Raw genomic sequence first — 15,196 nt, 5'->3', positions numbered from 1 at the left:
CAGTAAACTTTCAGTAGGAATAAGGATTTTCCTTCTCGGATACGTAGTGTACTGCATTTTTTTATGTCATCTGTCATACTTTGTCCTATTTCCTACATGTGGTAGCGTGGAGCAATTGGAAGAGCAGAGCAGTCACACACTGACACAAAAGTGCATGTCACATTGATTTCACATCTGTGCTTTGCCCTAAGAGTACCAAGAATTGAGGTTTCTAAAGAACACTAGTCCAACGCGACTGCTCCTCTAACACTCTCCTTTAATGAGCCATAGCACGAACAAGCAACCCCTTACTCCATCGCATTTGAGAGGGAAACACAGGCGATACAGTAAAAAAGGAAACCTAAATAATGTTTTGTTATCTCCCCAAAGGAAAAAAATGGAAATGTAAAGCTTTATACACCTAGCAAGAAGTACTTTCATTGCAACTGTACTTAATCCTTCCATGAACTCCCTGAAAAGCACACAATTTTAACTTGTTTGTAGCTTGCAGCCCGCAGCCCACACACACCCACAGCGGCCCCTGCAGGTGTCTCTACCAGGCCACCTCAGTCCCACCAAGCTCACCTGGGCACACACCCGTGCACCGACACAGCTCCCCAGCAGTTCTGCAGGGGCAAGCACAGTCTGGTAATTCTCACATCCACACGCTACAGTGCGCACCTCCTTCCACAGCACCGTCAGACAAATCCACTCCTCCAACACCAGCACGTCCCACCTGCCTGCCGCCCCTGAGCCACCCCCCAGGAGCCCAAGGGCCACGTGCAGCTCCAAAAGCACAAGCCAGTTGTCTTGGAGCAGTCCATGCGTACGCTGCTGCTGGTGCTGCTGGGCACCCACTTAGGGGTGAAACACAGCACGGTCCTTACATGTCTGCTCTTCTCTGGATCTCCACCTTGCATCTTCTCTTCTCCTTTCCTAAATCTCCCAATCTCCCAAACCCACCCCACTTTTCTCCTCCATCGATTGTTTCAAACTTCTGTTTCAGCCATTTCAGTCACAATTTGACAGTTTTCCAAAGTTACTGTTTTTATACAGTCTAAGCCTCTTAGGGCCTGCTGAGGGACAGAAAGGAAGAAAAACCTTAACTGGTATCGCAAATTATCTCACCTAACAGCACAACAGATGTATATTGTTAATATATCTTTTATTGCAAAGGCTGCCTAAACATTCACATCTAATTAAAATTAAGCAAATAGAGAGGCTACAGGGAAGTGTCATGGAAGGTAACAGCAAATCTGTGTACTCTAATATAACATACAGAGGAAGAGACTAACTGAAACTCAGGCAAAGCATAGTACATTGGGGGACTCGCAGAGCTGTCGGCACCCCTGAGCAGCACTGCTTTCGCATCTGCGGTGCTTACCTCACCAGCAACAGTACATTACATGCACATTTTTAACCTCTGCACTTCTCCTTGCCTAAAGCATAAGATTCAGTCCACTACTAAAGAAGATTAAGTAAGATTTTTTGCTTAAAAAAAAAAAACTTCCCCCTTTGCTTCACTTGGTTCCTTTCCTCTAGCATTTGCTAGTTTTTATTTCCCCGACCTGTGTTTTGTCTGAATAAACCCTTCCATTTGTGCTTCCTGAGCATCATTCTCCCAGGCGCCCCAGCTGTGCACACTGCAGAGATGGTCTGTATTCCTCACTGAGGCACTGCCAGCAGGAGGCGCGCAGGCAGGGATCACAGCTGTGCCATCCCCTCCACGCACAAGCATTCCTCCATTTCCCCTCATCCAAACAACATTGTGCAGGCACACATCCTGCCCGTGGGACCGTGCCCGAATTCTGCTGGTGGCTGGGCTGAAGCAGACTCACTGAGCATAATGTTCCCACACCTCATTTCCTTGGACGAGCATTTTTGTGTAAGTTTTCTTTGTGCAAGGTCCTCAATACACCTCTCCATTAATTTTTCTGCATTTAATAACCTCTAGTGACTTAATTTGGTGCAAGAACACTCTGTCATAGAACTGTTTCAATTAGCTAGCTGGTCTGTTAGCAAAGTAGGAACACAAGCCACTTTCTTCCTGTAGCGGTGCCACTTCTGCCACTTCTACAAACAGCATGCTGGGATGCAAGGACACAAAAACTTTTCAGCACAGTGGGAAGTGGAAGACTCTTCAAGCTTACATTGGTATAATCTTCTGCTACTGTTTTGAGGCTTGGCCCAGCTGTCAATCCAGAATCAAGAGAAGACTGATATATGAAAAATTTAAATTTGGAGAAACATACGTTATACAATACTATAATAATCTTTTGCATGTTAACCGATTTTATAAATTTTGACGAAAAGCACTATTCACAGCCTGTGACCCTGTATTCATCACAGAGCCGTCATATAAGTCCTATTACCTGCTCCTGTGCTCTATTACTTTTGACAGAGAACGAATAATTTAAAAAAGGTTTAATCTTTGCCATAACAAGTGAAAGGAGATCAAAGCAGGCTGATGAATGAATAGAAAACAGTGAATCCTCTCACAAACACAGTAAGACAGCATGCCACAACAAAAGAATCACAATAAATCTTCCATCTCTGTGCCAGACTTTATCCACTCCCTGGCCAAGAAAGTCAGGATTGAATAAAAAAAACCCAACCTAACAAAAATAAAAGTTATGTCCATCTTCCAAATATTCTCCGTTTAAATAGAAAATTTATACTATATTTAAACTGGCAATATACCCATACAATTTGTTCCTCAAAATTCTTTATGTGTTACTAAAAGTTTGCACGTTATTGAACTGCCAGAAAGCACATATACATCTTTATAATTGCTCTCCACAAACAGTATTCCATTATATTTTTCTAGTACACAGCTGAATACAGCAGTTGTGAAATTCAGGAATGCCAGAAGCCAATTAGGCTGGCATAAACCTTATCTAGCATATAAAGCAAGACCAAGCTGCAAATGCATAAGAGCCAAATTAATCTGCAGAGAGTGATTGAAGGCAATGTCCCTGATTTCGGGTGCATTTTCTGGAGTTGGTGTCAAAATCTGAAATGTAAACATGAACATGTAAACATGAATGTGTGTTATGACAAACTGAAAAAGCAACAAGTGATTTGAGAAAGATTATCTTCACACACATCTCAAAAACAAAAGAAGAAAGTAGAGTCATAATGTCGGTACACCAATTCTTCACTTGGTGTTTCTTTAATTTTTATTGCCTCTCCTCACATGATTAGAATTCACATCACAGGCAAAACTTTTTCTGGGAAGTCAGTCCATTGCTATAAAACTCAAAGCTGATGGAGAAGTTTGAAAAGGCTATTATTTGTGTAAATAAGTTCTGTCATACAGTGCATGGCATCTGGCTTATCTCCTACTGACTAGAGAATGCAGAAAATATTGCTGCAAATACAGCAGTAAGACAGCACAAATGTATGTGAAGCCATCACTTTACAATTACCTTAAATACACATACGTTATGATATTCTCACCCCTATCAATACAAGTGAAGAATAGAAACTCTCCATTCCCTCTCTTCCTAGTCATTTTATGAAAATTTGACAAACAGAAGCAAGCAAGCATAAATATCTGCAGAAATAGCAGATAAATCCTCTCTATTGTAAGAGTTCCTAGGCTAGCTATTGGTACAGAAAAAAAGGTTTAGGAAGCAGTAGTGAAAGCAAACAACCAGGGCTAAATCACACATTTTGACTAACCCTCAACCTAGGCAGCAATGGCAACTGATAGAAATACCAAGCTGTACTTAGATCCTTACCTCTAAGCAAACTGAATGTTTTCTATCTGCAAAACTTCTCGAAACTACCACAATTTTGTAGCAGTGATCAGTGATCATGGCCTTTTCATCTTCCTAATAATTTTCAGAAACTTAAGTGATAACTAAGTGATAACACTGATAAGTGTTAAATATGGGTTGGTGGTTTTTAAATTACAGTCTGGGCTAAAGCATTAGCTGACATATGACTCAAACCACTTTGCGCTCTCCTAAGTGAAAAGGCTGGAAAAAGACTGCAACCTTCCCCACTCTTCCAAATAATTCAAGTGCACTGGCCCCAAAAGACACTGTACTCACACTTCTCATGCAAAAGTTTTGTGAAGTCTTAGAAGTATCTTTGACCCATAATAACTAAAAATTTACACACAGGCTCTGGATCAGGCTATAGAGAAGAAAGGTTCATAATTTCCACTATGACCCTCTCATTCCTCCCCCAAAAACAGCAGCAGGACTCTGCCTGGCAGCGTTAACCTATCACCATCATACAGTTGATGGTGATCAACTCATCATATAGTTGAGTCTTGTCAGCTCAAACCCAGGCAATTATTTTTATCAGGACCAGGCTATGACAATGTTAATGGACCCAACATTCAGTAAAGGCAACTCACAGCTTATGTTAAATCCTCTCAAGTTGCCACTTCTTTAGGAGCACAAATATGTTATATTAGCTCAGGCAGTGGTCTGGTCAGCCAAGCACTTAGTTTTTCCAAGTGCATCAACAGTAGATGTGTCACAGATGAATATAAAAATATAGTACAAGTCAACATCTGCTACAGAGCCTCACTGAGGATGACCACTGCAACAGAAGCTACTCATCCCTTAAAGCATTATAATGGGCATTTGTGAAATAGCCATGATTTTCCTAATCACATTCATGAGGGACTAACATGAATGTTATCTCATCTAGAGACACCTGGACATGCTTGACCTTCGCGCTCTGCCACTTGATATTAAAAAATTTAAATTGCGAAAAGTAGAATTTTCTTCACTCTCTTTTAAACAGAATAAAAACCCCAATTTAAAAAAAAAAAACAACAAACAACTATATTTAGGAGAGACATGAGAAGAAGCAGCATTTACCAGAATTACCATGGTCCAGAAAATTATCTCCTATGCTACAGACTCCAATCCTGGAAATTCTGGTGGAAGGACTTTCCTGCTCTCACAGAGCTCAGGGAGGAAAAAAATAATCCTTTACCCACCAAACAATGTCTATAGCAAACTTTCAGGAGAAAATCCCAAGGAAAAAGATAATTCCAGGCTCAGTGTCTCCAGCAATGTTACCTGTGGTGATGTCCCTAATCACGCGATCAGCGCTTGTTATGGTTCTCCCTGCACTATACGGACAGTCCTGCTGCTAGTCCCCCAAGGAAAAACTGGAAGTTACTAGTGACTGATGTTTCTTTCTCCACAACACTAAACATGCTTGATTTTATTTTGTTTCAAAGTTTCATTTATCCATAAACAACTAGCCTTTTATTTTCTTTGTATCTACCACAGTTACACTTTTGTTTTATTTTATCATATAGATTTGTTTCTTTGTTTCATTTTTGCCATGCCACCCTTCCTTATTGTATTGTCTCTTGCCTTAGTTATAAGTGTTATCACACTGTCAAATGAGTCACTAAACATACATGGTACCTGCCATATTTCTAAAGCAAGTTCTTAAATATTTTTAATTCCATATAATTTTAATTAAAGATATATTAATTTTTGGGGGGTGAATGATCCCTAGCTACCAACTCGTTTAGTTTTATTCTCTAAATTATCACAGCAACACTAGAGTCCTTCAAATGACAAGCTTCTTAAAACTGCATTTTATGATCTCCATAAACCTCTACAACGTAACAGACAGGAATATTGAGAATAGAATCTAACATTAACCAAATCAAGTTTCTCATATCTGCCTGTATATTTCAGTTATGAATTAAAATCCAACTTAATCTACTCTTGCCCCATCTAGAAAGCTACCAAACTCAGAAAACTCCCCATCCAAGATATGTATCTAATTTCTGTGCAAAAACCAATCAATCAACCATAGTGCTTTAGAAAAACAAAGTTCACAGATCTTACTGACAATCCACTAACAAATGGGGGGGGGAGGCTCACACATGCCACTGAACTGTGTATAATATTTAGCTTCAAAATACAAAGAGCACATTTAATGGCCTTTGTACAGCAAACAGGACACAAGCAACTTTTTGGTCCTCCTTGCATTCAACAACAACGACACCCTCCACCCCCCACCCTAAACCACTAAATTATAATTTGACATGCTCAGTCTAGCTGAATACGTTAGTGGTTGTCCTGGTTCCAGCTGGGATATAGTTACTTTTCTTCATAGAAGCTAGTATGAGGCTATGTTTTGGATTTGGGATGAAAATAATGTTGATAACATACTGATGTTTTCAGTTGTTGCTAAGCAGACAAGATTTACTTCATTGTGTTGTTATCTTATAATTGGACATAGTGGGAGCTTCTAGCAGCTTCTCACAGAAACCACCCCTGCAGCCTCTCCCCAACAAAAATCTTGCCACGCAAACCCAATACACAGCTGCAACAAAACAAGAGCCAATGAAACACTGGCCATCATCAGGAACCTAGAGAATAAAAGCAAGTGTCATTTGTAAATTATAAATAAAACATTGGTGCCCCCACATCTCAAGTACTGTGTGCACTAGTCTTCACACCTCAAAAAAGATGTAGCGGACATAGAGGAGGTAAAGAGAAGGACAATGAAGAAGACAAAGAGAACGAAGCAAGTAGAGGTTGAGGTGGGTGAGATTACTCACTTTTGAGGAAAAGGCTGCAGGTGGATTTGGTTGAGCTTTACAACCATAAAGGACAAAATGAGTGGAAACTGTTATTCACCAAATCCTACAACACTAAAACTAGGAGCAATCTCTTAAGGCAGATTGGTTTAAGGCAGATAAAAGTAGTAATGTACTTCTCTATGCAGCAAGCAGGGAACTTCCCGATCTTGCTTCCACAAGAGGTTTTGGAGGCAGACAGTGTAAGTTGGGTCAGTGTGTGAGCCGGCACAGGGAGGATGCAGGAACAACCACAAAACCATGGATGAAATGCAAAGAGTAAATTTATTTTTGTTAGCTCACCAACCCCGAAGCAGCACCCGGACAGAGGCACACAAGCAGGGATGCAGGCACTGTGGAGCTCGGTCCATGCTAGAGGATCACCAAACCTGCTGTTTTCACCTGTATGTCAGGGATTCACGCAGGCATAGTTTACCACTGTGCTTTGATCTTTCCCACAGCAGGGCAGGAATCTCAAGCACGTTTGATACAATGCCTCTATCACAGGCTCATGTTATCTAAAAACAGATTTTCTACTTGTCAAGAGTAAACAACAATTATTATATGTGCTTTTCGACACCCGAGCTGCAAGTCCTTTGAGCGTGTTTGCAATCCTCCCAGCCAATCACAGAATCACAGAATCATTAAGGTTGGAAAGGACCTTCGAGAACATCAAGACCAACCGTTAACCCAACACCACCATGCCGACTAAACCATGTCCTGAAGCGCCACATCCACACGTTTTTTGAATGCTTCGAGTGATGGTGACTCCACCACCTCCCTGGGCAGCCTGTTCCAATGCTTGACCACTCTTTCAGTAAAGAACATTTTTCCTAATAGCCAATCTAAACCACCCCTGGTGCAACCTGAGGCCATTTCCTCTTGTCCTATCGCTAGTTACTTGGGAGAAGAGACCAACACCCATGTCGCCACAACCCCCTTTCAGGTAGTTGTAGAGAGCGATAAGGTCTCCTCTCAGCCTCCTCTTCTCCAGACTGAACAACCCCAGGTCCCTCAGCCGTTCCTCATAAGACTTGTGCTCCAGACCCCTCACCAGCTTCGTTGCCCTTCTCTGGACACACTCAAGCACCTCAGCATCCTTCTTGTAGTGAGGGGCCCAAAACTGAACACAGGTTTCGAGGTGTGGCCTCACCAGTGCCGAGTACAGGGGCACGATCACTTCCCTACTCCTGCTGGCCACACTATTGCTGATACAGGCCAGGATGCTGTTGGCCTTCTTGGCCACCTGGGCGCACTGCTGGCTCATGTTCAGCCGGCTGTCAACTAGCACCCCCAGGTCCTTTTCCGCCGGGCAGCTCTCCAGCCCCTCCTCCCCAAGCCTGTAGCGTTGCATGGGGTTGTTGTGACCCAAGTGCAGGACCCGGCAATTGGCCTTATTAAACCTCATACAGTTCACCTCAGCCCATCAATCCAGCCTGCCCAGATCCGTCTGCAGAGCCCTCCTACCCTTCAGCAGATCAACACCACCGCTCAACTTGGTGTCATCTGCAAACTTACTGAGGGAGCACTTGATCCCCTCATCCAGATCATCTATAAAGATATTGAACAAGATTGACCCCAGAACCGAGCCCTGGGGAACACCACTTGTGACCGGTGGCCAGCTGGATTTAACGCCATTCACCACAACTCTCTGAGCTCAGTCGTCCAGCCAGTTCTTTACCCAGCGAAGAGTGCACCTGTCTAAGCCACGAGCCGCCAGTATGGCCTCAAGTTGCGCCAGGGGAGGTTTAGATTGGAGTCAAGGGGACAAATTGCAGATTAAATTACACACTTTAACACAAGAGGATGAAGAAGCTATTAACCCCTCAGTGTGGTATAAGGAAGGGGAAACTGGAAAGATAAAAATGGACCCCATAAGCGTTCAAATAATAGATCCGCACCGCCCAATTAGAATCAAGCAATACCCTATACCTATGGAGGGTCGAAAAGGATTAAAACCTGTAGTTGACAGACTTTTGGAAAAAGGAACCCTAGAACCATGTATGTCACCTCATAACACGCCCATTCTTCCCGTAAAGAAACCGGACGGGTCATACAGGATGGTGCAGGACTTAAGAGCTGTAAATCAGCGAACAATCACTAAATTCCCTGTGGTGGCAAATCCTTATACTTTATTGAGTCATATATCTCCCAAACATACTTGGTATAGTGTAATAGATTTGAAAGATGCTTTTTGGGCCTGTCCTCTGGATGAGGGATCCAGAGATTATTTTGCTTTCGAGTGGGAGGACCCCGAAACAGGGCGAAAACAATGATTAAGATGGACTGTGTTACCACAAGGGTTTACAGAGTCACCAAATCTATTTGGACAAACTTTAGAAAAAATTCTACAAGATTTCACAATACCTAAGGAGGTAAAATTATTGCAATATGTGGACGATTTATTAGTAGCAGGAGAAACTGAAGAGGGGATCCGAAAAGCCACCATTAAATTGTTAAATTTTCTAGGGGAAAAGGGATTAAAGGTGTCCCGATCAAAGCTACAGTTTGTAGAACAAGAAGTAAAATACTTAGGACATCGGCTGAGTAAGGGAAGGAAGAAGTTAGATCCTGATAGGGTATCTGGGATTCTATCCTTAAGACCCCCACAAACTAAAACGGAAATTAGGCAAATACTGGGATTATTAGGATATTGTAGACCATGGCTTGAAAATTATAGTGATAAAGTAAAATTAAAAACCTTTCTATCTCTTTGTGAATACATCAAGCCAGACAGCATATGGAGTTCTTACTCAAGACTGGGCAGGAATCAAAAAACCCGTGGGTTATTGTTCTAAGTTACTTGATCCAGTAAGCAGAGGATGGCCTGCTTGTCTCCAAGCTTTGGTTGCTACAGCATTATTAATAGAAGAAGTTAGGAAGATTACCTTTAGTTCTCCTTTAAAAGTGTATACCCCACACAATGTCAGAAATGTTTTACAACAAAAAGCGGAAAAATGGTTAACGGACAGCCGAATCCTAAAGTATGAAGCAATACTAATAGACTCCCCTGGCTTAGAACTGAGGGTGACTTCTGCTCAGAGTCCAGCACAATTTTTGTTTGGAGAACCATCAGAGGAAGTACAACATAACTGTTTAGAGGTAATTGAGACCCAGACAAAGGTGAGACCAGATTTAAGAGATGCTGAGTTGGAAAATGGAGAAGCGCTGTTTATAGATGGCTCCTCCAGAGTGGTAGAAGGGAAGAGAAAATCAGGTTATGCAGTAATTAATAAGGACTTGGAACTTGTGGAATCAGGACCTCTGAGTCCATCATGGTCAGCTCAGGCTTGTGAGCTGTATGCCCTATGTAGGGCCCTGGAATTATTAAAAGGAAGAAGCGGGACTATATTTACAGATTCTAAATACGCATATGGGGTGGTCCACACCTTTGGAAAAATTTGGGAAGAAAGAGGTTTGATTAATACTCAAGGGAGGAATTTAATACATCAAGAATTAATAGTAAAGATTTTGAAGGCGTTAAGAGAACCAAAGGAGATAGCAGTGGTACATGTGAGGGGACACCAAAAGGGATTAGATTACCGAACTAGAGGAAATAACTTAGCAGATAAGGAGGCCCAGGAAGCAGCCTTGAGGACTAAAGTTGCCAAAATTAATGTAATACAAACAAAGGAGGACACCAGCAAAGAAGAACAAGAGGAAAGAGAGAAGAAGTTTACGCCAGAAGAACAAACAAAATTGGAGAAAATAGGAGCTAAATTAGAACAAGGAAAATGGACACTGCCCGATGGGCGAGAAATGTTGCCAAAAGCCTACACCAGGCGAATATTAGAACGCTTGCATGCGCAAACACATTGGGGTACAAAAGCGTTAAGTGATCATTTTCTTAAACAATTTGGTGGTATTGGAATTTTTGAAATAGCAAAGCAAATTACACAAGGTTGCTTAACCTGTCAAAAGGTAAATAAGACAGTGTTTCGACAAACAGCCACGGGAGGGAGAAAAACAGCTTACAGACCTTTTGAGAAAGTACAAGTCGATTTCACTGAATTGCCTAAGGTAGGGAGGATAAAATATTTATTGGTAATAGTAGATCATTTAACACAGTGGGTAGAAGCGTACCCTGTAGCACGAGCTACGGCACAGATGGTGGTAAAAATCTTATTGGAACATTTGATACCTAGATATGGGATAATCCAGTACATTGATTCTGACCAGGGCACACATTTTACTTCTAAAATAATAAAACTATTATGTCAATCATTAGGTATACAGTGGGAATACCACACTCCGTGGCACCCACAAAGCTCGGGGAAGGTAGAAAGAATGAATCAAACAATAAAAAAACAATTGGCTACATTAATGATTGAGACACAAATGCCCTGGACGAAATGTTTACCATTGGAACGAAACCATACAGTGAGACTGGATTATCGCCATATGAAATGTTATATGACATGCCTTATTTTCAAGGAATGCCTCTGGGGAACAACGTAATTGAGGATCATAGTATCCAACAATATATAATTACCATTGGAAAAAGATTAAAAGAATTAAGAGAGATTGGGATGGTGGCCCAAACACCACCTTTAGGATTTGCAATTCATCAGTTAGAACCAGGAGATAAAATTCTGATAAAAACATGGAAAGAAGGAAACCTATCTCCCCTCTGGGAAGGACCATTCCTTGTTTTATTAACTACAGAAACAGCTGTGAGAACTGCTGAAAAAGGATGGACACATGTGTCACGAGTGAAAGGTCCAGTGAAGGAGTGGAAAGTCACATCTGACTGAATTGCTGTGGGAATTTTATTGCGGCTACTCCTGTAATAGAAACAGGAGTGAAACATGAAATTCCCACAGTTGCTAAAAATCTATTTGTAAATCTTGCTGAAAACATTGCTAAGTCATTGAATATAACTGTTACGTTTGTGGTGGAACAAATCAAGGTGAACGATGGCCATGGGAAGCTATGGAGAGAAATATAAGTAATCCCCCAAGTTTGGAAAACAATGGGAAAGGGTAATAGGAAACAACAATGGGTACTCCAAACGAGTATAATCGGAAGGAGTTGTTGGCAAAAGAAGAACAGGAAAAAGGAGCTGGAACTAGAATTTGTCCTTTGTGTAGAAGGTGGTGTGCATTTGTAAGATTAGTGTTGCAGGCTAACTGGCAGTTTTCTGTAGCCATAAAGCCTTGCAAATAAAGAGGATCGCCAGGCTCGGGCAAGTGCTTAGGTCTGGACAAACCACTGATCTATCAAAGCTCTGGCCTTCACAAGCAGTGCTCAATTAATTTGGGTACTAAGAAAGCACCCCCTTAAAGGAAAGAAGAGGGCAAGACTGGAGGGGAACTGGTGTTGCGGCTTAAAAAGGGTCTGCCAAGGGCTGCAACCCCTTTGGGCTGTGACCGCCGATCACTATGGACCTGACCGGACCTCTTCTAGTTCTACTTGGGGTGAGTTCCTTGACTCTGACTACGGCAAATAACTGTAGTCAATATTGGAACAAGTCCAGCTGGGGTTTACCCCAGAAAAATGGAAAAACTGAGGACCTTTTCTAATTGTACAGCCCGTACCTGTAATCAGCAATAAAACCTAGTTTTTTCCTGTTACCCATAAATTAGGGAGAACGAATGGCCTCCTGAGAGACAAACTTGGAATGGAATCAATCTAGGAGGATTTTGGGGAGATTTTATGGGTGGTGATCGGCTTACTAAAATGGGGATAGTTGTATTGAGGATATGTGGGGGATTGTTACTAGATTAATCTACTCGGTTATACTCAATTGGAAATGAAAACACGAATCAATACTATAAAGAAAAAGATGGGGGATTGTGAAATATGTTTATCTGATTTGTGTGATGAAGTATAATCTTCTGTACTTTCATGGATTTCTCCTGCACCATAAAAAGGGGTATTTTACAGGAGAAAGTTAAACTACTTTGCTGGTATATCAGCTCAAACCAGTTTGACCACTGACCGCATAGTATTGTGTAAAGAAAGTGCATGCATAAGGTTTGGGGTCATCCTGGGGGCACGCCGAGGAAGATTCGAGAAGACTCTAGCAGGAGAAGAGGGCATGCGCCGAAGACGACACACCTGTTCATTAATATGTATTAACAGACAGGATATAAACCAGGAACAGGAACTGTACCGTGTGCGTCTTGGTGGAGCGGAGACTCCCGGCGCACCCAGCGCTGTTTGCTTGCCTCTATTCGCTTAATAAATTGTAAATTTGAATTGGAATCCTGTTTGGGACTAAATCATTTATAACAGTTAGAATCATAGAATATGGTTGGAAGGGACCCATAAGGATCATCGAGTCCAACTCCCTGCTCCTCACAGGACTACCTAACACTAAACCATATGACTAATAGCGTCATCCAGACACTCCTTGAACTCTGACAGGCTTGGTGCCATGACCACTTCCCTGGGGAGCCTGTTCCAGTGACCGAACACCCTCTCAGTGAAGAACCTTTTTCTAACATCCAATCTGAACTTCCCTTGATGCAGCTCCATTCCATTTCCTCGTGTCCTATGGCTGGTCACCAGAGAGAGATCAGCAGCTCCCCCTCCACTGCCCCTCTTGAAGAAGTTGTAGACTGCGATGAGGTCACCCCTCAGCCTTCTCTTCTCCAAGCTGAACAAGCCAAGTGACCTCAACCGGTCTTCATAAGTCTTGCCCTCAAGGCCTTTCACCATCTCGGTCGCCCTCCTCTGGACACACTCTAATAGCTTGATGTCCTTCTTACATTGAAGCGCCCAGAACTGCACACAGTACTCAAGGTGGGGCTGCACCAGTGCAGTGTAGAGTGGGACAATCACCTCTCTCGACCGGCTAGCTATTCTGTGCTTGATGCACCCCAGGACACAGTTGGCCCTTTTGGCTGCCAGGGCACACTGTTGACTCATATTCAACTTGCCATTCACTCAAATCCCCAGATCTCTTTGCATCGGGCTGCTCTACAGCCTCTCGTCCCCCAATTTCCATGTATAATCAGGATTGCCCCATCCCAGATGCAGTATCTTGCTCTTATTAAATTTCTGTATTGTGTCTGGCTGAGATGGAGTTAACTTTCCCCGTAGCAGCCCTCATAGTGCTGTGCTTTGTATTGGTAGCTAGAAAGGTGTTGATAACACACCAGTGTTTTGGCTACTGCTAAGCAGTGCTCCCACAGCTTCAAGGCTGTCTCTCCAACAGTCCTCCACCACCACCACCTGGGGTGGGGGTGGGCAAGATCTTGGGAGAGGACATAGCCAGGACAGCTGACCCAAACTGGCCAAAGGGATATTCCATACCATATGACGTCAGCTCAGTAATAAAAATTAAGAAAAAGGAGGATGAGTGAGGGCATTCGTTTTGACCATGTTTGTCTTCCGGAGCAACAGCTACGCAGACTGAAGCCCTGCTTCCCGGGAAGTGGCTGAATATCACCTACTGCTGATGGGAAGTAGAGAATAAACCTTTTGTTTTCTTTTGCTTCTGCGCGCAGCCTTTGCTTTTTGCTTATTGAACTGCATTTATCTTGTCCCACGTGTTTGGTTATTTTTTTTCCATCTTAATTTCTCTCCCCTGTCCTGCTGAGAAGGGGAGTGATAGAGCAGCTTGGTGGCACCTGGCATTCAGCCAAGGTCAACCCACCACAGTCCTTTTTGGCACCCAACGTGGGGATCGAGACAACGGCAGTTTTGCATTATGCGTGCTATAGCTATAGTAGTTATTGAGTAGCAAGCTCCTGTGCGGGTCATGGAGTTTGCTGGCTGCACTGCTTATCTCTTTATTTTGCTGAGCTTGGAAACTGGAGGAAAGAGAGAATTCAGACAGGAAGTAGAAACTACCCGGTCCCTGACCTCATCAGAACTTTGATACATGTGGAAAGATTACAGGTGCCAGACAGGTGAGCAGATTGCTACCTGTCTGCTCCGATGCTGGGATAATGGGGCTGACAGCAGCTGGAAGGTAAGGAAGCCCAGCAGCTGGGATCCCTTGCTAGAAACTGGGGAACTACAAGAGGAATTGGAAAGGAGGCAGCAATTCACAGTCTCTGGAGACAGCTCCTCTCAAGTGTGAGGGCAAGATATCCATTTGAGGAAGATCTTGTGAACTCCCCAGGAAAGTGGATTACTGCACATGAAGGCATCCAGTACCTTGATGAGTACAATGATGAGGTCTCTGAAGATCCAGAGGATGTCCCGTGCACACGGGCTATGTGGAGGAAGGTGATTCAAAAAGTGCCCCAGCGTCATATTCTAACAGTTTGGCAGCGATGTATTGCCCAGATATAGGTACACCAACTGTGGAGAGTGTCTTCTTCGCCCCAAAACTTCAAAGAAAATCTCTGTATGTCCTCATCCCTATGGGCGAGCGCCTCGGCTGTCAGGGCACCCCCAGAAATCAGTCCTCTCCTGCCCCAGTCAGAGGGGAAGAGAGCCCCAGGCGCATGCCACGTGGCGCACTCTGGTTCTTCCTGTGTGACCAGGGAGAGGACATGAGGAAGTGGGATGGTGAGCCCACCTTTAAGCTGGAAGCCCGTGTACATGAACTGAGAGGGAAGACAGCTGTTAAGGGGGCCACTCAAGAAGGCTGTCAGCTTGGTCGCAGTAGAGACACAAGAAGGCAATCAGTGATCTCCCAGACATAGAAGAACTGAGATCACCTCCCTTGACCCTGGTGAGGGGACTTCT

At 43.2% G+C, this 15,196-nt stretch overlaps 1 protein-coding gene across 3 annotated transcripts in view; it reads right to left on the bottom strand.

Annotated features, from left to right (window-relative positions):
* Positions 1–15,196, bottom strand: part of LOC309415101 (kinesin-like protein KIF2A) — a gene marked incomplete at both ends in the record, with an annotated part of 119,162 nt that overhangs the window by 53,861 nt on the left and 50,105 nt on the right. The window lies entirely within an intron of this gene.

This window comes from Phaethon aethereus (genome assembly GCF_964289735.1).
Source record: "Phaethon aethereus genome assembly, chromosome: W".
Classification (NCBI taxonomy): domain Eukaryota; kingdom Metazoa; phylum Chordata; class Aves; order Phaethontiformes; family Phaethontidae; genus Phaethon; species Phaethon aethereus.
Note: the sequence above shows the minus strand (reverse complement) of the source record. Positions and strands in the feature narration are given on the sequence as shown.